The sequence below is a fragment of the Stigmatopora argus genome, chromosome 5 (assembly GCF_051989625.1).
Source record: "Stigmatopora argus isolate UIUO_Sarg chromosome 5, RoL_Sarg_1.0, whole genome shotgun sequence".
Taxonomy (NCBI): Eukaryota; Metazoa; Chordata; class Actinopteri; order Syngnathiformes; family Syngnathidae; genus Stigmatopora; species Stigmatopora argus.
The window spans coordinates 5,859,145-5,885,598 of NC_135391.1; the positions used below are offsets into that span (position 1 = coordinate 5,859,145).

The following is a 26,454-nucleotide window of genomic DNA, read 5'->3' on the forward strand; positions in this document are numbered from 1 at the left end:
CAGCTGTACGTACTCTGCATGCTGCGAGAAAAAATGGGAAGAACAGGGTTTAGTGATAAAACTGTGAAGGATTATCTGTCATTTGGAAAGCCCTTGCTGATTTGCTATCAAAACGGATTTGGCTGTGGAAAGGAATGACAGGACGGGGAAGGATGGAGTGCAAGCAACAAAGTGGAGGCGGGAGGAAAGAAGAAGGCACGGGGTTGGGGGAGTTGACATGCTCAGAAGGATTTTGTTTTCTGTTTAATTTCATGCCTACTCCCCCCACTTCCAGTCCTGCCTCCCCCGCAATTCAATGAGCCAAGTGTCACTCACACATCCATTTTGAAATTGCCGTGCAAACACAGTGGAATGATTGGAGTTGTCAGTCATAGTCATATGTTGTCTTGAACTGGGACAAAGAACAGCAACCAGATACTTACATAATTACAATGAAATTGTGTTTTAGGAGATCTCGCAAAAGCTAAAAATTCACGTTTTAAGTCGCACAATCCCAGATTTTCTAATTAAAAGGCTTGAATATTGTCAAAGAGCATTCAAAAATAAATGATCGAGACTCACACTGATCCAAAATGACTGAAATTGTGCAATGAAAATAACTTTTGCCATGGTTTGCTTCTGCATAGTAGAGATCAATACATCGGTAAAGGGCTACGGATGCATCAAATTCAGTAAATTGTCCTTCCGAGGTGAGAGTGGGACTTCAACAATATACATTATAATATAAAATATTGTGAGAGAAACACCTTTCTTTCTGGTGAACTTGATCTTTTGAAAGTACCTAAAATAGTAGAGTTTGTAGAAGAAACCTAAAACAAAACCCTCCTTGTGGTTTTGAATCCTCCTCAGTCAAATGTCCCGCCCGGTATGAGATTAATGGCATGTGACTGGCGCGGTCCGACCTTTTGACTGGGCCAATATACCCGTTCCTGCCAAATGCCCCCTTTGTGTTAAACTTGTCACCCCACTGACAAGGCGACATCCTTGTTCTTGGGAGCTGAGTGGCTGTCTCTTTAGGTTTTAAATGGAGGTGTGAGAGGAGGCACGTTTGCTCATCAAAAGGCAGAACAGTCATCTCTTGAAGCCATGAAACTTGCTAGTGCTCGGGGTGATTTTATTGCACCCGATGGCCAGCCCGTCCAGTGAGTCAACGAAGGCAATGGGGGATCTCATGTGGAATGAAAATCCATCCACATCAATGCGGGTCAATTTGCAAATGTCATTGAGTCACAGAAAAATGCTCTCCTTTTGTTGATTCTTTCTTTTCATAGTTTATATTTCGAATGGTGTCACGCGTGGCGGGTCATTTCAGAATTGGAGGATAATTTTGCATAATGAGCCTTTAGTTCTCTGGTTTTATGCTAATATTAAGTCATTAGCTATCGAAGGATTGAGTAGGTCGTCTTAGAAAGTAATGGTAATATTTTTGTTTGATATTTGCAATATTTAGTATAATGACAGAAATGGTATTGCGGGTTGAAAATACAACTAGATATATTAAATATAAGGTTTTTCTCAGGGGTAGAAGCTATCTGGTTAGCTAGATGTTACTGCGGATTGAGGAGAAATTTGCCTAGAGGAAAAAGTGAGGAAAAGAAAAAAAGGAACATGTCCTACTACTAATACTAGTGTATTTAAAATATCTAATATTTGAAAAATGTTTATCAAAACAACTGTTCTCACAGTTACAACAATGAAAACATTTCACAGAAATAATACATGTAATAACAAAACAACGTGTTTTAGTATATGGATTGTTTAAGATTTGGGGTCAAAATGTGTAAGAATTCCCAAATGACTCTTATCTTGTAAATTAAGCATAATGGTGATAGAATTTAAAAAAGGAAAAAGTGAGGAATAGAAAAAAAGAAACATGTCCTCACTAGTGTATTTAAAATATCTAATATTTGAAATATGTTTATCAAAACAACTGTTCGCACAGTTACAACAAACTTCACAGAAATAATACATGTAATAACAATTTGAGGTTCAAATTGAAAATTACGTGTTTTAGTATAAGCATTGTTTAAAATTTGGGATCAAAATGTGTACGAATTCCGGAATGCCACTTATCTTGTAAATTACCGTATTTTCACGACTATAAGGCGCACTTAAGTCTTAAATTTTCTCCAAAATAGACAGGGCGCCTTATAATGCAGTGTGCTTCATATATGGAAAAAAATCAAATGTGTCATTCATTGAGGGTGCGCCTTATAATGCGGTGCGCCTTATAGTCGTGAAAATACGGTAAGCATAATGGTGATAGACTTGCAAAAACAAAAACATCAAATCTTGCCATGTCCTGTTTACCTCCAAATTCTCTAACACTTCCTCTGTTCTGACCTTCCTCTGAGCATCCCCGTCACAAGTGAAACAAAAACAGATTGCCACAAGGTGAGGGAAAAGGTTTAATGAATGTTTCACAAACTCCATCCTTTCTTTCCCTTTAGGGCAAACTCCTCGTCTTCCTCTTGGCTTCTTCCCCTCCGTCACCTGGGTGTCTTCCACTGAACTTTGGGGGATTAGCTTTGCGAGGGTTGGCTGGTAGTTACGGCTGCCAGCGGGACTCCTCGGGTTTCACTCTGGGCCTCGTGTCTCCCCGGGGCGACAGGGCCATGTCAGCGTCTGTCAACTCGTGTCTGTCATCTAAGCCTCGTCAGCGCCGGTTCTGCCAGCGCTCCATCACGGCTCTGTCGCTCCGTGTTTCCTTCTGGCTTATGATCTGAGACACCCAGACAGCGCGACGGGCTTCGCAGCTCCCAAACGCTGACCCACCAAACCCCCCCACCCCACCCCTTCGACCTCCTTTGCGCGGTACTTAACTTGACACAACAAACACAAGGTCAAGGTGTGCACCACGTCTAAGTGGGTGAGTGCGGCGTCGCATTGTTACGGGTGCCGGTGGATGAAAGGCGGGTGTGTCGCCCTGCCTGGGAGTAAGTACGTCTGCGTGCGAGGGTGTTTGCGTCGGGGCGAGTCAGACGGCTGTGATTGACAGTGTGAGTGAGGTGAAGCCGGGCGGCGTCTCTTTGTAAAAGTGCACCTACCTTCGCTTCCCACAAGTCCCTCCTGGCAACAAACTGTCATGGCTGACAGGCCTGACAAAAGAAGGAGAGGGAAGGGAGGCAGGGGGTCCGGGGATTAAAAAAAAAAGTTTAAGAGATGAAATTAAAGCAAAGAAGGGAACCTGACAGCACCTTGAGAAGAGGCATTGTCTGCGAGGGGAAATATATCTGTGCGAGCAGGCTTTGATCACTGGAGGATGAGAGGAGAGAAGCGTTTGAAAAGCCCACTGAAAAGAGGCGAGAGGACCAAAAGGAAGTCAGGACCGCAATTACGAGGCAGCCGGAAGTCAGATCTTTTTCTATTGGATGTGGCTGAAATGCAAACACTTTGCCTTGAAGTACGTGAAAGCGGCTTTTCTCAATGAGTGCATCCGCAACTTACAAAAAGGTACACGGTCGATTGGTCGCCGGTCTTTTGGTCGCCAGTCTTTTGGTCGCCGATCTTTTGGTCGCCCGGAAGTTAAGTGATAATTTAAATCGTTGCTCAAATTCCCTAAATAAACTGCGAATTACTATTTAGTCATACTTAATGCCCTAGTAATTATTAGGCTAAAGAAAAGCTCCAAATTTCCCGGACTTTTATTGTTTTTTGTTGGAGAACTTGTTAAGACCCTGACTGACGTCCCTTCCTAAGGGGACAACTCATGTACATACAAACTCTTATACACTCACACGTCCGCTCAGTGAAACTGCTCAGGGCCATTTTTGCTTTTATTGATGCATAGACCGTGTTGTTTTACCTTGTTTTGTCGCCGGTCTTTTAGTCGTTGGTCTTTTGGTCGCCAGTCTTTTGGTCGATAAAACAAATGTCGTCAACCTGCAGGTGTATTGCTACTTTTACATTTCAAAATTTTTGAGGACTAACCCTAATCAGAAGGAATCGTTCCGAAAGAGAAGGGGGGCAAAAGAGCAAATAATACGAAGAAGAAGAAAGAGTAAGTGGAAGTGAAAGTCACGGGAGGGCAGAGGAGAAAAGCACCTCTTTTTTGTGATTGACTCCAGTGTTGGTGTTTGAAGGAGTCTTTCTCTACCAGGAGGGAGTCAAGTGGCAAGTAGCATTGGCAGCCACTTTGATAGACAAAGCAGCAGCACGCTGAAGAGGAACCTCCTGCCGGCAGGATCTGAGCAGCCTGTTTACAGAGGAGCTTGTCTGATCTGAAACCCTGCTTGCCCTCTTGTATGGAAAACACTCTGACGCTCTTTGATGTCTTTCTCCGTTCCGAAGGTTGTGATTTCCTCTCAGTGCTGCCTGACACATATCAAAATCTGCTTTGCATTACCGGCTTCAAACTCCAAACATCTTGGCTTCTACTAAAACTTTGAGCAGCACAACATTTTACTAGGGGCAAGTAGACGTGTGTTCGCGGGGGTGTGGGGGTCCTACACCGCACCCTAACAGGGTCACACAGGGCTTGTCAACAGGCGGTCTGCTTTAATATGACATATTAATGTGTCCTGCCAATGCCAATAACTCTACACAAGCAGCACATGTGTGCATATTTATTGGGGTCGGTAACATTTTCTCCCCTGTGAAATATTAAAACCCCTTATGTGTGCTGCGAGCTGCTGAGTATGTTCATAAAACAGCGTGTTGATTTTCAGTCGCCTCCTCTAGATATTGTCGTAATTATGTTTCTCACGACGTGAATGTCCTCCCTCCCTGATATTTTAATTACCTTGGCTTTGATTTGAAGTCCAGGTGAGTGATTTTTAGTACCCGGAAAGATTTAAGCCTGTTCACACTTCGCAAAGCTGCATTATAATTTATGTCGGCTACAATTTGCATGCTACGATTTCCTGCTTGTTGAGCGCAAGATTTCGGACGTTGGATGAAGCGAAACAGGACCAGATTAAAAGATCTCCTATTTGTCAACTTTAGATGCATTCCTGAAGGAATAATTATATATGTAAACTAATGTAATGCAGTGGCGGTCCGTGCATTTTCTCGTAGCGCCTTCAACGAATCAATCCAACTCTCAAAAACTATTTTATGGCTATAAAACCTCTACGGCAGCTACACCTGCGACACATAAAAAATAATCAATAAATCAATGCACAAAAATGGGGTAAAATCCACTTCCTAGGAGGCATTTCATGATTAAATACAAATACTGAAGCTTTTCAGACATTACAACCGGGCCAGGGGGGTAAAAAGACAGGAAAAGACAGTGATGGACGTCAATGGCGAAACGGCAAAAACTGCACACACAAAAAACTGCACTTCTCATTCCTCTATAACACATGGTTACATTACATTGTAATGTAACCATGTGTTATAGAGGAATGAGAAGGGATTGTTCCAATAGCATCCGAGTGTTATGTGTGACTTTGAAATTAATGATGCAAATTATTGCAACAACAGATCACTCCGTTTTTTGGATTGATTCCGAGTGCCCGTTACTTCTCTTTAATCGATGCTCATTATCTACGCAGCTTTGATGGACCATTAGCTCCTCCAGAAGATGAAATGCAAACGAGGTGTAATAAATCAAATGAGATGAGACGCTCACGCAACATGATGACTAAGATAGCTTCCTTGGGTACTGATTTTGGGGTTATCTGGTTCTTATGCCATGGGGTGTTTATTTTAAAAGCAGAATGAATGTTTTAGAATATTCTGTTTGTCCAGAACAAGCAGAAAGAATCAAAAATGTTATACAGACATTATGAGACTGATGAAAAACTCAATCATAGGCTTGCTATTGTAATATTACTACAAACTCTGGTGTGTGATGGGTACTGTTGTAAGAAAAATCATATTTCATTCATCATTTGTACCATGCCTCCAATCATGAGAGCCTATCAGGTGGCAGGAAATATTAATATATGATATATTTTATTTGTATCCTAATTCAAGGTAAGTCATGGAAAATTTGGGAAAAAGGGTTAAGCACTGTAACAACTGATTCAAAATTGTCTTCTCGAATAAGGGTAATTTTCTTAAAAGTGAATAATATATATTTTTAATTATGCTGTTATGGAAGTGTAAAAAATAAATGAAAAAAATACTACGTCTCTCTATGAACAAGTGGGAGAGTTCCGAATTCTAGGGTCCTTTTTTGCCGCTTTTGTGAGAAAAACCTTTCTTTTACTGGTACTGTTCCGCGACCCCGTAGTTGGAGACCCCTGGACGGCGGCATAATCCCACAGTCATCCCCTTTCCTTCCCCTTGCCTTTGGACATGCTTTCAATATTGACGACTGTGACAGATTGGATGATGAGACATGTGACATCGGTTCAAAATGGGAGACGGGAATATGAAGATGTGACACATTGTGTGAATAGGTCAGCGGAATCATCTCGGCCGCCGGCAACACTAATGGCAAACATACGACGGGCCCTTTCGGAAGATCTGCCGCTATCGAGCCGCAATCAAAACAGGAATATGAATAAAAGCAAACGGTCGGCGCGGCAGCGTGGTGGCTCAAATTGAAAGTGACAGCTTGACACGTAATATGGCACCCATAATGTGATTAGGCCAGCGTGCCACTCTCTTCTGAAACTCCCACATCCCAAAGAGCGAGCCTCACGTCCAAATCCACCAAACACACTCGGGCTCTCGCCTCGGAAAAAAGAAGGGCGGGAAGGGGGGCGGTTTTGAGGCTGAGAGGGTCGCCTTGTCTCCCACTTTCTATGAGACGAATTGAGATGATGCCGCTGTTGAATCATAACCCCCTGGAGGGAAATTGCAAACACATGTAGGGGGGTGAATGAAGGAGCATTTTTAGGTCGAGAGACGTCCATGCCAAGAACAGAAGAGCCGAGTGGGAGAAAGTGAGCAGTGGTATGCATTAAATTAGTCATTATCAGGCACAAAGCTGGCCCGGGTCCTCCTGTCAATCCCAATGATGTAAATGAGCGCTGACATGTCAATGGTATCGCCCACAGTTACTCACGACGGTGCCTCCGAGGTAAAATTCAAGAAGCATCAGAAGAAAGTAATTAGTGGAATGACGAATGGACACGGGATGGATTTAACGTGGAAAAAGATCGGGAAAGGTTTTTTTTTTAGAATGCAATGATCATGTTGAAGGAAATTGAAACTGGAGTTCATGTGAATGATACTGGGAACATGATTTTTGTTAAGGGAATGCTTGACAGATGTTTTGTATTTATTTGGAGGTGTGGAATAGAAAATTGATGTCAGTTTTTCTCAAATATGTCATGATTTTGAGCTATGGGATTGCTATTGTTAAATATGAAATGTACTGTCGTTATCACACAACTTTGTATCATTCGGAAAAATTAGTCATAAAAAGTCATAAATTAACATGATATAAAGCAGGGGCGTTAACGTTAACTCGATTTCATGTGGGCCATTTTAGATATAATATTTAGATTTTTTTTTAAATAAATGGATTAAAAGAACTGGATTAAAAGCACTGAATATTCAGTTTTTTATCGATCTAAAACAATGTTTATTTTAGCTTTATTTATACATTTTTAGATTTTACAAAATGTTTTTGAACTAAAAACACAGAAAAAAAAGATTAAAAAATTACAATTATTGATTTAAAAGGGGGAAAATCAGGAAATTTAATATACATCTATACTCTTCATTTTAATTTGATCCTAAAACAGAAAGTCGGCACTCATGATTTACTTTCCCGGGCCACACAAAATGATGCGGCGGGCCAGATTTGGCCCCCGGGCCGCCACTTTGACACATGTGATATAAAGTATGAAAGAAACAAGCATGGCTGTAACACCTAAATTATTTTTATAGAGTTGTGTGGAAATAGTAAGAAAATAGTAAATGGTTAAGCTGGAGAAGAAAAAAAGCATGCAAATTCTAGCTTGAACTCATTGGCTGATATCCAATCCATTGGGACTCCCTATTTAAACAATTAGCACTGAAATGTTTCATCATTTACTCACTGCCAGGCCATCAGTTTAGTGTCACTCAACAGATTTTTTTTCAAATTGTTCCCTATTGTAATCAAGCAGAAAAGTCAAATGAACTTCTCAGGAATGTCGAACAGGAAATTTGAAAGAAAAAAATAAAGTCCAGAAGACTGCAGCACTCACAGGGAGAGGGGGAAAAAATAAAATTATATAACCGAGTGACAGGAATGAAAAAGAAGTATTGTGTTTGGCATTCACAACTTAAGCTGAGGGCCACATTTCCCTCACAAGCCCTCTCAAATTGATCTTGGCCGGGTACTGGTTTAACATGGAAGGGAGTTGGTAGGCACTTTTTGCCTGAACATTTCTCAAGTCAAGGTTGGGGATTTTCCCCTTCGTCTTACTGATGATGGAATGAAAAATGGAGAAGAGCACTTGACGGGGACACAGCGTGGAAAATGAGTGGACGGCGGCGGTGACTGCGCCGCTGGGAATGTGAGCGAGTCGCAATGGTCAGCCAAGCACGGTTAAATGAAACGCCGCTCGCTTTCCAGAAACGAGGGTCATTTCTCAACCATGTTTAAAAATGTGTCAACAAGCAGGAAGACGGACTCAACCTGCCAATTACGCTAGCCGCAAAGACCATTTAGATATATCTCAAAGTCAACTAGCAAATCATTTCAAGGGAAGCAGCGCCATAACCCGAAATGTCTGCCTAATCAAAAAAGCAAACCAATGTCATACATTAGCCCTCACTTGACTCCGTCAAGATATATTTTCTTCTTTCTTCCAACTCGCCATCTCCCCTCCCCAGCCTTTTAGTTCAAGAAAAGCCTGTCACAAGGAATCAAGTCAAGGCAAAGACATAGTCGAGCGGCCGTGACAGGCTGAAAGCCACTCAAATGGGTCTATAATGAGTCTAATAATGGTGTGGGTAAGCATAATTTACTTGAGTCAGGGCTCCTGAGAGCCAAAGAATGCATCAGATGATGACTGCGGCATGAGCCGGCAGGCGATGATGAGTCTCGGTTCCCGATGATACGACACGGGCGTAGCGGAAGGTAGGCAAGCGCCGAGCCTACCTTCCCGACCCACTCTCTCGAGCCGGGCCCCCGGGGCCGAACCACAGTCAGAGCTGCTCATCACGGAGCACTGGACTGGAAAATCGCACATGACTGGTTGCTTCCAGAGGGCCTCAGATGGCTCAACGGCGACCCGTCTCCTTTGAAATAGAGAACGGGGTGACCTCACGCCGCCCAGGGAGTACATGTTAACTGCATCTTGCCTTGCCAGAGCGTGCAATGTGTATGTGTGTGTTGTTTCATGCTAGTTGAGTGTAGCGTTGTATATGTCTGTGGGCAATAGCGCCCCGGAGAAACGAGTTACTCACGGACAAATAATCGCGGGATCGTCAATGAGGGGAAAACGATGTCAACAAAACGTGTACGTGACCTAGCATTAAAGGAATCCGTGTCTGTTTGGACTCATGGCAACGTTTGCGAAAAATAAACACAAGATGCAGATACTACTTTGTTTTTTAATGCGCAAATACTAACAATTTAGTGCTGCCTATGAGGATATAAGAAAATACTCGGTGAATATTTATACAGTGGTACCGCTACATGCGAGCTTAATTCGTTCCGGGACTGAACTCGTATGTCGATCTTCTCGTAACTCGAGCGAATGTTTCCCATTGAAATGAACTAAAAACAAATTAATTCGGTCCAACCCTCTGAAAAAACACCAAAAACAGTATATTGGCTTGGAAAAACATTTGTATTTGTTGTAATTCGCCATCTATTGACAAAGTAACAAATAACGAGTGGTTTAATAGTATACTAAAAAGTGTTTAATAGAACTAAAATTAGACGTGGAGGATTCACAGACGGACATAGAAGCAGGAGGGGGGCGGGGGGTTCGGGGGGGACTATATCCACGGCAACGCACTCGTAACCGAACAAACAAATTTAAATTAACTTGGATTAATATATAGACACACTCAAACATACGTTTAATGTAACTTTACACAAAACTGAATTCTATTTTTGTTTTAATCTTTTGTTACCTTCGTTTTCCGGGTTAGCGGTTTGCCACGCCTCCACCCTCACGTTCGCTATCGATGGGCTGTTTGCTGTTGTATTCCCTTCAAAATATTCCGAAAATGATGCACACAAATGTCCTCACAATAGGATAACGCATGACCACTTGCCAACGAGAAGTAGTCTTGAATGAGCGATTGCAGGAGCTAACAGGCTAAGGAAGGAATAACAGGAAATGCAACAGCTCAGCCTACCCACGTATTGATTGAGGGTAATGAAGTTTTATTCTGAGAAAGGGTGCCATTAGCTATCGGTGTTGTGTGCACGAGTATACTTCATTACCCAGAAAGCCCTCTTTTTGCCCTGCGCATGCGCATTGCGCGTTTTCTGGTCCATGTGTAGGAGAAACTCGTGTGAAGAAATTGTTCAGTGCTCGTAGATATCTGTTATACACGGAAGAGATGCGGCAAAAAAGACAGTGCGCTACAATGATAAACAGCCTCTCATGTCATGGCCACCTGGCTTTCTCGCATCTCGAAATGTTTCTCGTATCTAGAGCGAATTATTTGCTCGAAATTTTCCTCATATCTCGAGAATCTCGTAGGTACAGCTGCTCGTATGTAGAGGTACTACTGTATATGAGAAAGTACAATACACCGTTCAAGGAGACACAATATGGGAAGGGGATACAGCTGGTAAACAATACGATAGGTCAGATTAGAGTGTGGCAGGGCTGTCCTTACACTGGATCCATATCTAGTTCTGATTTTTTGCTCTGTCTTTCCTTGACAATGACCCCTTTAGAGCCGTAAATCTTTGGAACATTGTCGCAAAGGCGTATATCTCGCTTGCTTTTTGTCGCCCGAACCATTCGTCACTGTCCACCTCCTAAGGACTCCAAGGACAAGTGTGTGCTTGGCACTCACACACGGTTGTCTAAACTGAGGCGACAGGCTACTGACAGTTCATGTGCCAGAATGTAGTGTGCCAGGAGGAGAGATTTGTGAAAATATGCACTCTGTCATTTCCTTTCCATATTCCTGACATCATCACTTTGTCAAGAAGCCAATATGTGAGTACGCGGCTAGTATATACCACGCATGCCGGGGCTGCGTTTGAGGGATAAAATGTCTCATACTCCACGTGGGTGGAGAACATGATATACGTCGGAGAGTATCAGAGGAACACGCTGACAGCTGACGGCTGATGAATTATTCTTGTGTCATCACAACAGAGTCGTCAAAAGTTGAAAATCAACTGATGCCATCGCTGTACTTTGACACGTTTTGAACGCGGTTGCGCGTTTCTCCGTTTTGAAGCCAGGCTTTAAGATTTTGCCGTGCCCGACCTTTAAACGGCTTCCCGAATCTACCCCGAACTTAACGTTTGATCCCTCCTGCTGGAAAGGCGGGCTGAAAAGATAACATTTCAAGGGAAGCAAAGCGGAAGAAAACAGCCCGCAGAAAGCCGGGCTGCTGAACATGCTCACTGTCAGCTTCTTTCGTTTAATTTGATGCCTCTGTCTCCACCGGCGGCAGTTGAGACTAATCTCATTGAACGCTAGAAATGAGTGTTGGTGACAGGGATGTCAACAGCGGTTTGTTTCGAGCTCGGCAGGAGAACAGTACCTGCCTGTGTCTCTCTGTTACACAAGTGCCCCCAGCCTTCCCTCCCTTGTGTGTCCAAGTCATTTGGCGTTACCGTCAATCCCACAGGCCAACGACGACGTGCTTAATCACTCGACACCGTTTTTTCCCTTCTCTCTCGCACGCAAACGCGGGCACGTTTCTCCGGCTGACAGCCTAAATAGAATCCCACCCCCCGTTTCAAAACATCCGAGCCAAAAGCATCTGTTTCCCTTTGAGTGGAAGACTATAATGGGAGTGGAGAGCCTTCCAACAGGTGAGTGTGAACAAATGTGTTGAAAAGAAGTCCAAGTTAACACCGAACAGGCAAGATAGAAGGTGCAGTGTATCCGTGTTTGTTCAGTATGGAAATTGAAATACTATGTCAAGAAATCGTCCATTGGATGTAATTTTAAGTCTTTTAGTTAAGGCAACAAAATCCTTAAAATGATATATATATTTTCTATATCATGTTTTTCCATTGTGCCCGATACAACACCAAAATTATGTGATGATTGGGGAGTACGTACCAAAAAAATATATAAAAAGTGTCTTGGTTCATTTACCTGAATTTGGTGCAGGCGCAGTGGGATCGATTCCCAGTGGGTAGCGCATCGAGGGTTTGATTCCAGGTGGCGTTGGCATGTTCTTCCAGGCTCGTGTGGGTTTTCTCTGGGTACTCCAGACCCTTATGGGGAAAAGCAATTCAGAAAATGAACTAATGAACAAGTTGGAATATACTCAAGTTAAATCGTTTACAGGACCAATGGAGGGATCCAGTAAAAAAAATAAAAATAAAGAAAATTTGGAAAAGAAAGGTTCAAACCTCAAACATTATTTGGTGGTTTGTTTTGAAATTTTCAAAAATAAAAATTGACTTCCACTGATCTGAAATGTGTACATTGGGATTAACTCCCCCTGTTAATGTTGCGTTCATATTATGGGGCAAAAAAAGAGAAATAAGAATGATTTAACAAACAAGGGAGATGTCTGTGTCCGTAGTTAAAGGTTATGAAATCTTTTAAAAGGGCAACGCGGCATTTGTTGATCAAATGCGTGTAACTCATCGTGAAATTTCTTTTGACGTTCCTATCCTTAACCGCAGACCTTATTGCCTTACACTCCCTGCTCCCGTTGCTCAATAACTCCCCCGTGGTTGTCAATCACCCAGAGGAGCCTGCTGTAAAGACATCCTGCAGAACGAAAGGGGTGTCGGTGGGTGTTAACCGGGGTCACGAGTTCAAAGTAAACTGATGAGAAGAGCCGCCATTTGACTTAAAGTACGACGGGGAGACGTCGGGAACACGTGTGTTGGAATTGAGTGAGAACAAATCCTGGTGACGGCAGAAGCGGCAACGGCGCGGGGCAGATTGGGCGCGGGCAGCAGTGCGAGAGAGAATCCGATTCATCTTGATCAAAGGCTTGTGTCAGTGACAAAGGAGCGTTTGTTTAGCCCAAGCATGACATGTATCTGAGAGCCATAAATTACAGAGAGAATTAGAGAAGCCTGGTGGATTTCATGCTCGTGTGCCTGTCTGTCTCTTTGGGTGCAGCACACACAGATTTTTACACAATCCCACGGACCACACACAAGTCTGGGGAGGGGGATGGGCAATGTGACACCATGAGGGCACATGTCAAGGACCGGATGACTTCAACCAGGAATGTCAAGGCGCGGCCTGCGGGCAGGGGGTGGCCCGCTAGGGGTCTAAACTGCAATTGAAAAAAAAGGAGTGATGCAAAATTAGCTGCAATTGGCAATGATAGATGTCCAATTTACTTAAACTAGCTGTGGATGCTCATTTTTCAGTGCCATTGAGAGAAAATAAAAAATATGACACGTTGCATGCGGTGTGGATGTTAGGATACATCTTTTAAATGAATTTCACTTCATAAGAGTCCAAGGATAAGCAATATATTTTCTAGAGGAAAATATTGCCAGCAAACAGCTAGTTTTGACAGTAACCTTTTTTATCTAGGTCTACAATGTCTTGTGTGTCTTGTGTCTCTCTTGCTGCTGCAACCAAGACATTTCCTGAATACGGTATGAAATAAAGTTATAATCTAATATAATATAATCCAATCGAAGATCAATGATCAAAGGTGTCGGACTCGGGTTGGTTCGCGGGCCGCCTTAACGTCAACTCGATTTCACGTGGGCCGGACCATTTTAGATATATTTAGATTTTTTTTAATAAATGGATTAAAAGAACTGGATTAAAAGCTCTGAATATTCAGTTTTTTAAAGATCTAAAACAATATTTATTTTAGCTTTTTTAAATATATTTTTTTAGATTTTACAAAATGATTTTTGAATTAAAAACACAGAAAAAATGGATTAAAAAATTACAATTATTGATTTAAAAGGGGGAAAATCAGGAAATGTAATATACATCTATACTTTTCATTTTAATTTGATCCTAAAACAAAGTCGGCACTCATGATATACTTTCCCGGGCCACACAAAATGATGCGGCGGGCCAGATTTGGCCCCCGAGCCACCACTTTGACACGTGACCTATATGGTAACATCGTGCTATAGCATTTATATTGATATATTTTCATGTCCCTCAAATCAAAACTTATTCCGATACAGCAACTATCGCCTGAGCAACACATTCAAACTGGTTTCTCAATCTTACAGCAATTAAAACCAAATCCATTAAACTTTTAATAGGTCTTAATAATAGTTCTTAACATCTCCGCCAACTCTGAAAGTCGAAGGTGTGCCTAATCTGGCCTTCTGACAATTCTGTGTTGGAGGGAAGAAAAACAAAAGTGCAATCGGAAAATAACGTAGTAGGCAAAGCCTCACTCGGAGAATTCTGCAGAATATCGTAATCTCCCTCTGACGTTCTGAGAAAGAAAGTACGTATTTTGTAACCTCTTCCAGTAGTCCAAGTCCACACTTCTATTTTATTCTTCAAATTCCCCGTTTCAGCCAGACCAAAATTGAGTGAATGTTCGTGCGTGCGTCATGTCAGACGCAATTAGTTGCTGAAAAGGTTACAGTGTACTTGGTGTATGTCCCTGATGCAACCCTTCTGCCCGGCCTGCTTGGTTGACATTTGTTTGAAGTTCTCTGCCAAAGCCATCATCTGTGTTTACTCTGTGCTGGCATGTTTGGAAAAACGTTTCAATAGCAATTATCTAGCAATCCCCAAAAAATGACAGATGAATTAAGAAAAATAGTTGCCGAGTTGATGAGGCATGACGTCTGATGGGACGGCTTGAGCTCCTTCCAAGCCTAACAGCGAATGAAAAGTAGCGAGGAGCGATTCATTCCAGCTTTTTTTTGGGGTAACAAAATCATCTAGCCTCCGACGAGATATCGTTGAAACGCAAGAGAAAATAGAAACAAAAAAAACCCGACAACAACAACAACAAAAAGTCTGATGAATTGAAATGGCGGAATGAGAAAGGAGCCAACGTTTGACAAATTACTTTGAACACTTTTGACTGTCAAGCTGTTAATTTATGACTGTGCAAACTTCCAAGTGTTTACCTTGGAAGCCTAACACAGAGTCTCACAGCTCTCGGAGGTGACTGCAAAATGAAATATGGAGGCAGCTGGGCTATTTATTTATTTATTCCCTTGCCTGGCTCTTTCACGGCTCTATTTGTTTTAATCCTCATGAGTGTTGTAGGAGAAACCGATTCCTGTTCACATTAATAAAAATAATATTTTGCGGAGGGAGGTCTAATGGTCAAAATGTCACATGTATGAGTCTTTCTTTTTCCGAGCCACAGACATAACTCAACAAGCTGCTCTTATATTTGCTTCCCTCCCAGCTGCCAAGGACAAAGCTTTTTTTAGTTAGTCCTACCTTTGACTCACTGGTGGAATATATAGAGCTGAAATGACAACGGCAACAAATTACTACACTGCCAGCTAGAAAGTGCTTGTCCACTTTCACAGTTTAATGCGATCCACGAGGAGATGTATCAAATAATAGCAGCGTTATTGCAGAATGGGAGGACATTTTGGCTTAAAAAATAAGTGCTTACTTTTCTCATTTTCTGCTCCATATTCAATATTGTAAAGACTAAAGTTACAGATCAGTAGTAACATTTTTATTTCTTTTTTAGGCACTTATTCGGTATAATCAGAATAAGAGAGTTGTGGGTAACGGGGTGGCATATCTGTACTAATGTTGGTACACGGTCGATTGGTCGCCGGTCTTTTGGTCGCCGATCTTTTGGTTGCCCGGAAGGTTATTGATAATTACCATTTAAATCGTTGCTCAAATTCCCTAAATACAAACTGTGAATTACTATTTAGTCATACTTAATGCCCTGGTAATTATTAGGCTAAAGAAAAGCTCCAAATTTCCCGGACCTTTATTGTTTTTTGTTGGAGAACTTGTTAAGACCCTGACTGACGTAGCTTCTTAAAGGGACAACGCATGTACATACAAACTCTTATAGACTCACACGTCGGCTCAGTGAAACTGCTCATGGCCATTCTTGGCTTTTATTGATGCGTAGACAGTGTTGTTTTACCTTGTTTTGTTGCCGGTCTTTTGGTCGTCGGTCTTTTGGTCGCCGGTCTTTTGGTCGCCCTGATCACGACAACGGGCGACCAAAAGACCGGCGACCAAAAGACCGACGACCAAAACACGGCGACCAAAAGACCGGCGACCAATCAACCACACACGACTAATGTTAGCTATTTGGCAGGAATAGAAGCTAGCTTTTTAGCTATGTAACACATACAATATACATGTAATAATAAAGTTACGGTAATAAGAATTATTTTAGTTGGTCTCACTATGAGTACATTTACTTAGAAGCTCTATGGTTGAATCTTATTGATGTAAAGTATTTTAAATTTGAAGAGTGGAATGTGAAATGGCCTCCAATTCTGGAATGACCCAAGCAAGCAATGCATTAAGTAATAACACAATTTTTAATGTTATTGTTGTAGTTTGCAGCAATGATGTAGATATGCACCGCATAAAAATGTCTTCGAAATATTAAAAACACGAATTGTGGTTTAGCCAAATGACATTGTCTTCCATTTAAAATCCAATCTACAGCTTTAGTCAGGGAATTAGTCCACTAATAACACCTAAACTACTCTTAGAAAAAAGTAAGACACAATGGAATCTTTCAAATACTCACAGGGGTCAAATGAATTCCATCCAAACTAGTATTTTTTGTACCCCTTTTTAACGCATGCTAAAGCAACAGGTGGACCAACACAAAATAAAATAAGGACACCTCAATCGCCAATGAGAAATGGGTAGAATTTGCTTGACCGTGATTTATGGCGGTAAACAACAATGGGCCACGGAAACCGTTTGTCACGTGAAGTAATTTACAAGTACTTTTCGTATTCTTCATTGGTCGAAAAAAAAAGCCAAGATAAACCTCTTTATCTGGCTGCTTAGCTCAGGTTGTGGAGCTAGCCCTTTCCTCCTATTCTCCGCGGGATGGCTCCCCTCTGAAGCGTTTGACTGAAAACATGTGCTCTTTAATCACCCGGGTGACAGTCCCTACCCTGCATTTGTGCCTCTGCCCCTTTGCAACAATAAAGGCAGGGTCATGCTCAGTGTCAGCTCCAGGCGTGGGCTTTGGAAGGAGGGAGTCCAAGACTTAAAAGACAGACAGCAAGAATGTAAAGACTGATACGCTTGATAATACCGATGAATTGCACGTTGGGATTCCGAGCAAAGCCAGAATGTGCGCGTTTTGTGCATTTTCATGCACGATTGTTCCACCGCGACGAGACTGACGAGATCCCGTGACCTTTTTAACTCTGGTGCTTCTGTTTGTCTGCTTGATTGACAAAGGAATGGGGAGCCGGTAGAGTTCATGTTGGAAGCAACTTCTCTGTAAAAATTAAGTGTTTAATTTTAAGAGATGAAATCTAATCAACAGGTGTCAGCCTGTTTCTCTATATTCGCATTTCAGCATGTAAGGGCATGCCATATGTGTGTACAACTTTGAGCGTGTGTGTGTGTGTGTGTTTGTGTCGGAATTCTTGAGGAGTTCATGGTGAGGCCAGGCCCCATGGCGCAATGTGGGGGGAGAGGCCATTAATTACACAGCGGTGACACTGGGACAGCCGGGGCCTGTAATTGATGCCTCCTTTGCGGCAGGAGAGGGAAGGGGTCACGGTTCAGACCGACCCAAAAAAAAAAACGAAGGAATTAGAGGTATAAGAAAAGCATCAAATCCAAAACATGCACCTTCAAGAAATTTGTGTGCTTTCAAACACACGAGATACGCGTTTACGTATCAAATGAGGTGCGACGTCAACACGATTCTCGGAAAAAGCTATAGGAACGCCCACGGTAGGAGCGAGCGAGCCAAATTTTGCACGCAAAAAAACAACCCAAAAAAAAGTCTTTAACCACTTGGAACGCATTTTTTTTATGATGGTTATAAGTCAAAATGAATTAGACGGCATGAGAGCAACAGCATCTGCAGCTGTGTATGACTAATGTTTGAATCAAAAAGCAAAGCCGCACTTGTGGCAGGTGTGGCTTTGGCAGCGGTTTTGCTGCTCCGAGCGATCGGCTTTTTGTCTATACTTTAAATTCCATCACTTAAAGCTAATGGATAATCACACGCACATTATCGCTTATGACACACTCGGCGGGTGGAACATCTGTTCAAATATTCTCTGTGACTGATGGGGTTGTTCACTGACCTGTTGAGGGCATTTTATCACGCTGAGTGACGCTTGGAACGTTTCAACTACCTCCACGACCTTCTCGTTTCTCGGTATTTTCAGCTAGTTTGACTACAGTATGTGCGCTACACCAATGTCATAATACATTTGCGGCTTACTGTAGAGTAAAACTGAGATTTGGCTCGTAATTCAAACTAATGAAAGACAAATGTATCTTATGAATGCTTGTCTGTATTGTCATAAACTCGGGCTGTTAAAGTAGTTAAAGCTTTAACTTTAAACCCTTGACATGTTTATTAATCATGCTAAAATTCAGAAGAATCCGTCTGTTTGTCAGCTAGACAGTATAGAGGGAGGGTCCGTGTTGGCCAGTGAAAGAACGAGTTGATGTCAAGTTGTTAGTTAACAAATGGCATCAAATTTGATTAAAATCTGGAATGTATATGAGGACTACAAATGATTCTAAATTGGTAAAAAATAAAAAAGATGAAGAGGTTGTTTTCTCACTGTATGGGGCTAGGTTAAAATAAAAAAATAAAAAAGAATATAGTATATACAGTGGTACCTCTACATACGAGCAGCTCTACCTACGAGATGCTCGAGATATGAGGAAAATTTTGAGCATTATAATTAGCTCTAGATACGAGAAAAATTTCGAGATGCGAGAAAGCCAGGTGGCCATGACATGAGAGGCTGTTTATCATTGTAGCACACTGTCCTTTTTGTCGCATCTCTTTCGTGTATAACAGATATCTACGAGCACTGAACGATTTCTTCACATGAGTTTCTCCTACACATTGACCAGAAAACGCACAATGCGCGTGCGTGGGCAAAAAGAGGGCTTTCTGGGTAATGAAGTATACTCGTGGACACAACACCGATAGCCAATGGCACCCTTTCTCAGAATAAAACTTCATTATCCACAATCAATACGTGGGTAGGCTGAGCTGTTGCATTTTTTCAGTGTTATTCCTTCCTTAGCCTGTTAGCTCCCACGATCGCTCATTCAAGACTACTTCTCGTTGGCAAGTGGTCGTGCGTTATCCTATTGTAAGGACATTTTTGTGCATCATTTTCAGAATATTTTGAAGGGAATACAACAGCAAACAGCCCATCAATAGCGAACGTGAGGGTGGAGGCGTGGCAAACAGCTAACCCGGCCAGGAGAAGGTAAAAAAACATTAAAACAAAATTAGAATTCAGTTTTGTGTACAGTTACATTAAACGTATGTTTGAGTGTGTTTGTATATATTAGTCCAAGTTCATTTAAATTTGTTTGTTCGGTTACGAGTGCGTTGCCGTGGATATATTCCCCCGAAAGCCCCCTCCCCGCCTGCTTCTATGTCCGTCCGTGTATCCTCTGCGAAATGTGTCTAATTTTACCACTAGTTATGTGTTACTTTGTTAATAGATGGTAAATTAGAAGAAATAAAAGTTTTTTTCCAATCCAATATCCTGTTTTTGGTGTTTTTTCAGAGGGTTGGAACGAATTAATTTGTTTTTAGTACATTTCAATGTGAAACGTTCGTTCGAGTTACGAGAAGATCGACATACGAGCTCAGTCCCGGAACGAATTAAGCTCGTATGTAGAGGTACCACTGTATGTATAGTATATCAGACACCCCTAATCTTGCCTCATATTTGAATGAATTGTGAATGAGCGCTATTCCTATCTGACTATCCTACTTTAAATAATAAATATGTTGGGGTGAGCCTTATGAGAAGGTTTCTCTCGCTTGGCATAATGATGCAAGCATCTGATTTTCTAGATGTTGTTCAAAAGATGCACAAGTCTTGAGCAGAAGCAGCAGTGAGATGGAGAGGAAGCCCCACTGTCAGTTGAGGAAGAGCGATGGGCTGCCAAGCAGATGGACTCCCCCTTGTCAGGGTCCTTTCACTTCCTGTGGTTGTCCTTTGATCTGCCTGATGACTAATGACTATCCCGTCAAGCGCAAGGCAGGCAGACAGCGATCCCTATGTATGTGTTTGTGTATGTATGAGAGAGAGCTTTTACATGCGGCACAGGGGGGGCCCTTTGGGGTCTCCACCCAGCCTGGTTAGCTCTCCTGCAGGAGAAGAGGTGTCTGAGGAGACAGGGGTGATTGAGAGAGGTCGGAGAGGGAGGTCAGACGCAGGGCAACAGAAGACCCGGTAAGCCACACACTGTGACAGTACACAGATAGCGTACGTGACCTCTCGGGGTGAACTGAGATCTATTAAAGATGTAAATGACGCTGGAAGTCCGTAGAATGTCAGGAAGCAAAAAGACAATTGTTTTGGATAGAATACTGATGGCTCTCAGCTCGGGGAAATGTTATACGGCCAGGTTTGTTCACCTTGGCTTGGGAGTTTATCTCATTGACTGTCCACACAAGGGTCTAATGTGCTGGTAGTTAGTATGAGTTAAATCTTATTATTGGACACTTTCGAGTGTTACTTGTGGCCGTAACCTTGGTGTATTTCTGTTTTAATTAATTTGATTTACAGGAATACTTTTTTTAACATTGAATACATGTATAAATGTATATGCATATATATATTACGAAAAACCTCAGAAAAGGTACAATAACAATTCACAAAAATACTAATATAACTTACCCCAAATATTCACTTCCTCGATAAAGAGTTGAAGGTCTTAGATGTCCATTGTAGCAACGACTGTCCCTGCAAGGATTAAAAACACATGTTAACCGCAATAAAAGACCCATCCTTTGGCTTGACCGTTGCAGGTCAAACGAATTGCACGTCTATCACCGTAAATGGCAGTTTTTTTGGCGCTACGACAAGCTCGATAGTCAATTTACAATCATTTTCAAATCCATATTCATGAGAGATAAAAACTTAGGATACATCCATGGTCATGAAACATAACAAAATAAAATATAAATAAATGATTAGGTACTATTTAGCAATAAACGTCAAACTAGATTTCACATTTCATACTTTCAATGAGAATTTCAATGAGAACTTTCAATGAGAACTTTCAATGAGAACGTCAATGAGAACTTTCAATGAGAACTTTCAATGAGAACTTTCAATGAGAACTTTCAATGAGAACTTTCAATGAGAACTTTCAATGAGAACTTTCAATGAGAACTTTCAATGAGAATTTTCAATGAGAACTTTCAATGGGAAGATTCAATGAGAACATTCAATTAGAACTTTTAATGAGAACTTTCAATGAGAACCTTCAATGAGAACCTTCAATGAGAACCTTCAATGAGAACCTTCGATGAGATCTTTCGATGAGAACTTTCAATGAGAACTTTTCAACCGCTTTCCTTCAAAACGCATCTATGCTTTTTCGCGCTGTTATTATTTTTTTTCCTTGCACCTTACATGACATCTCGCAGAGGAAGTTATGTTTTCAGGGTGACGGTACAACACTGCGCCCCCGTTACAGGAGTCCTTGGACGATGGAAAGTGAAATCAAATGAGAACCAGGTGTGTCAAGAATGGGAATAAAGCAACAAACAGTGGGAGTGGGAGGCGGGCGAGAGCTGACCTAAGCAAAAGGTGAGCAGGTCAGTCGGGGGTCAGTGGTGACGAGGGGGAGGTTTGTTGAAGGTGAGAAGGTGAAGGGAAGGTAGAAGGCGAGGGGGGGGTGTTGGTTTAAACAGGTCAACGCTCAGTTAAGTCGCCGGGGTAAGTGACCCCTAGCTAGCTTCTGATTGGATGACCGTTTTATATAGTCAACCAGGCACTTTCACTTTGGCTCGAGCGCGATCGCGTGTTCCACGCGAATTCATCGGCGTGGAATCAAATGAGTGACAGTGGTGCCTTGGTGGGATGTCTTTATCTGGCCAATTACAGCAGCCGGGCTTTTTGTTGCCTGACTGCCAGCCCTTGGGAGAGATCACACGCGCTGTCAGTCATAGGTGCTTTCCCGCAGAGACGCCGAGTGATTGACAAGCACGCCGATTGACACTTTGCTACTTGGGCTGTGTGGAGTGGAAATGGCGGCTGCTATTTCAGGGTGGGGTTAATGAACAAAGAGATTTCATTTCCTCATTTTTCAAAGGGCACAAATTGTCTTTTACAGGCAGCCCAAAAAGAAATGCGACATTGAAAAATTCTAAATAAAAAAATGGGAGGGGGGACTCTTGGTCCATTTAGGAATAGGAGGACATTTTATGTGGCAATTTTTAAATAAGGCAGAAAATTAAATGAGTAGGGGCTTATCTTTCAAAACCTTTGAAGCCGAAATGTACCGTATTATATGGAGTATAAGTCACACTTGTTTTCCTAGATTGACAGGACCTGTGACTAAAATTCAAGTTTTTTTTCTCTCTCTTTGGTGACCGGCAACCTGTTATGATGTTGCTTTTTGAGGCTATAGTTATCAGAAAGAACTGTTATGCCGGTTGTACTCCATTTTCTTATTGTTGCTTTAATCTCGGTTTGTTCTTCGTTTCAGCTAAAACAGAAAAAAATTCCTCCCAGAAATACGACTTATACTCCAGTGCGACTTTAATATTTTTTTCTCTCTTTAATGCGTATTTAGCTGCTAAGATTTATACTCAAGTGCGACTTATAAAACGGAAAAATACGATCCTCCCATTGTGGAATGACCTTAACACTATTGTTGTTAAGTCACAGCCCATCTTGTTAATTTTAAATGTGCTTTCTTGATAGTCTGCCCAAATAAACACTGATGACCCAGTCATTTCAATAGGAAAATAATAGACGGCAAGTTTCAATGGCCACTTTACACCGGGACTTTTTTTCAAAAAAACAACAACAACACACCTTTTGACATTGAAATCAATAAACCGAAGCTGCAATTTGTCCTGGGGACTCCAGTGAACTTTTAACACTGACAACTGTGCTTTGAAGAATGCAAATATGATCCACCCCTCTTAAAACGTTTATGGGGAAGGCAGCGGCAACGGCAGCAGCAGCGCGTCTAAACACTTGCAGATGATTTATCACCCTCAGGATCCTTCGGCCTGGGTTAAAAGCAGATGAGGAGCAAACTGGTCTGGATCAAAGGTAAACACAAATAAATCTGCTGAAAAGGAGAGGGAGAGAAGTGGGCAATGGGCCTGGAAGGATGTGGAAATAGGAGGGAGGCGGAGGCAAAGAGGGGAGTGCTACTCCCTTGATTTATGGGCCTTTTGGTATTTAAATCACCCACGTACAACACAAGCCTTCTTGTGAAACTTTGTTGCTGCTTTCGTTTAACCCCTGGCTGGCACGGGAGTCAAACCTAAGGACCGGGGGGTCAGATCTGGCCCGTCACATCAGTGTGTGTGGCCCGTAAAAGTAAATCCGGCATTTGTTTTTTGGTCAAGAAAAAATTCTGATGCGGTTTTTCTCGTCCACACAAAAGATTGGGGATGACAGAAATTATATTTGCAGTATTTTGCTTTAAAATAAAATAATTTAAAAGTTAGAGATATTTTAAAATCTTTTATTCGTAAATTACTAAGAAAAATATGTTGAAATTAGAAGATTTAGAGAAAAAAAATTGTTCAAAACTAAATTCTGAAAATATCATCACCTCGTTGTCACTTTTTATATTTGTTGCTGCTTTCGTTTAACCCCTGGCTGGCACGGGAGTCAAACCTAAGGACCGGGGGTCAGATCTGGCCCGTCACAGCAGTGTGTGTGGCCCGTAAAACTAAATCTAGCATTTGTTTTTTGCTCAAGAAAAAATTCTGATGCAATTTCTGTCGTCCACATGAAAGATTGAAGATGACAGAAATCCTATTTGCAGTATTTTCTTTAAAATAAAATAATTTAAAAGTTACGAGATAATATTTACCGTCTTTTATTCGCAAATAACAAAAAAACACAAAAATTAGAAGCTTTTTAGAAAAAAAATGTTCCAAAAAAATTCAGAAAATATCATCACCTAGTAGTCGCTTTTACATTAAAAAAAAATAAGTATGTAGAACATTTAAGGTAAATGCGGAAAACATCTATTAAGATAAGTACATGAAATTTGAAAAAAAAAAAATGGAAAAAAATGTGAATACTTGTTAAAACCTATGAAAAGAAATGCAAAAAAAAATGTGAATAAATTTTAAAACCTTAAACAAAAAAAGCAAGCATATTTAACATATTTTCTACAGCATTTAGGTCAACAAACCGTCAAAATAGTTCTAGTCGACAACCATAATGGCCCCTCCGAAGCAAATCAAAATTACGATGTGGCACGCGTCAAAGATGAGTTTGACACCTCTGGTCTAAAAGGCTTACTTTTGCAGCGGTGCCATTTTGAAAGTAGGGGAGGTAGGGGGGGTCTAAAGGGCGTCAAAATGATGTAACGAGGGCCGCCCGGCCATGAAAGGCTGGCTATGTTTCATTTTCCAAGAAGTGTGAAAGAACAGGAGGAAGGAAAGAGACGTCTGGAAGGCAGAGAGCGAGCAATATGTGAGTGTTGAGAGAGCAGAGGAGGGGGGTTGTGGGGGGGAGGTTTGGGGAAGAAGGCACGCCAAGGCTTCAGGTTTGATGTGGGCGTTTTTTTGACAGCTATAATTCTCCAGCCTACAGAATTTCATCAACACAAGTTGTGTTAAAGCTGTGCCGCAGGGCTGCGGCCCTTTCAAGTCCCAAGCTCTGACAGGTAGATTTATTAGTCCTGAAATTTGTACAGATCAGGCATCACTCATGGCAAACTGTCAAAGTGTCAAGGCTGCAATGTTCCTGCAGGGGCCCTTTTTTTTTTTTTTTTTTGCTTTTTTTCGATGCCTTTTTGTAGGGACACAAGGTTCTCACCACAAATCCAGCATGAAACATTATCGCTGTGCGAGCCAGAATGTGAGCAAGAGAATTCAGATCCCACTTAAGTCATCCTATCCAAACATTTTTGACATCAAGAGGAAATAAAGAGTGACATAAATCACCGAGAAGTACATTTGTCAGAGATTAGCAGGGGGGAATAAAAAATGAAGGGAAAGTAAAATCAGGAGTTTTTTTGGTCAACTTGAGCTCTGCGTTCATTTTTTGGCTTTTTTTAAAGCTGATTTTGCCAGCTGCAAAACTATGTTGCTGCATAGAGCTGCAATAATCATTAAAACTTGAAAAATGAATACAAAAAAACATTTTGGTCATGCAATGATTGTTATGCACCAATGGTGTCAAACTAAAGGCACAGGGGCCAGTTAGGGCCGACCATGTCATTCTTTTGGCCCGCGAAAGCAAGTTGTGTGGCTCTACTTTAATTTATTTTAATTCAAAAATAAGAGCTATAATAAAAGTTTGATCGAGAATAAAATTAGGCAACGCTTATTATTAGTAAAAAAGTTTTGTACTCTTACTTTTGTCATATTTACAGTTTTCGTTCCCTTTGAAATGACAGGGAAAATTAAGAAAAATTAAAAACTAATAATAATACAGTAAAGTTACTTCCTGTGTTCCCCTTTGAACTATTTTAGGGACAGTGTCCCATAAGTAAGCCGGTTCTTCTCCATAAGGGGGAGGAGAGAGAGCATAAATCAGGCAAAGGTGCCGAGTGATAGACGGAAAAGGGTGGAGAATGAGGCGGTAAACACGGGGCACGAGCAGGTTAACTTCACACGATGAGATTTATGAGCCGCTGCAAGGTGGTGGTTCTCATCAGGATGGTCCCACCCACTGAGGTTTGGGTAAAAAAAAAAAAGAAGGCCAAAGATTGCAGAAGGTTTGGAGCAAGTTGGAGGACAAGCAGGGAACGGATTGGGATCTCCTGACTGCCTGCTTGCTATGAGTTCCCTCTAGCCTGACATCTGGTTCTGATATTTCAGAGTTCATTACTCTTATTGGGGCTGTCGAAAGATAAATCGATCATCTCCCAGAGAACACAAACTGTTTGAAAAATGAAAGGAAATGAGGTGATGCATTGCCTGATGTTAAAATAAATCATTATGACATGATTAAAATCATATGATCTATTGATAGGAGTCAGCGCTTCTGGTTATTATGTGGCGATACACGGTACTACATGCATAGGTGTGTTTGAATTGATTGTGATAAAATGAAATATGTATTTTGATCGATACACGTTTGACATGTGACTTCTAGGTGCTTTTCATCACGGGTGAATATTTTTACATGCTGACCGGTTATAAATTTTCAATTAAATGCAGGAAGCCTGTGTGTGTGCGTAGTTATCATCACAAGTTAATTAAAAAAAAGATTTTTTAATATTGAGATCTACTTTTAGCTTGATAGCTAATTACACAAACCACTAACTCGCTCTCATGACATTTGAGAAAACGGGTTGTTCTACGAAATGCACTCTCAATTTGCGGTTT

At 41.5% G+C, this 26,454-nt stretch overlaps 1 long non-coding RNA gene across 3 annotated transcripts in view; it reads right to left on the reverse strand.

Annotated features, from left to right (window-relative positions):
- The window catches only part of LOC144074432 (uncharacterized), a 105,823-nt gene that overhangs the window by 25,864 nt on the left and 53,505 nt on the right, over positions 1-26,454 (reverse strand). For all 3 annotated transcript variants that reach the window (XR_013300298.1, XR_013300297.1, XR_013300296.1), the window contains exons 4-5: positions 20,813-20,878; positions 12,141-12,262 (exon numbers count right to left, since the gene is read on the reverse strand). This is a non-coding gene — a long non-coding RNA (uncharacterized LOC144074432). The remainder of the gene's footprint in view (positions 1-12,140; positions 12,263-20,812; positions 20,879-26,454) is intronic.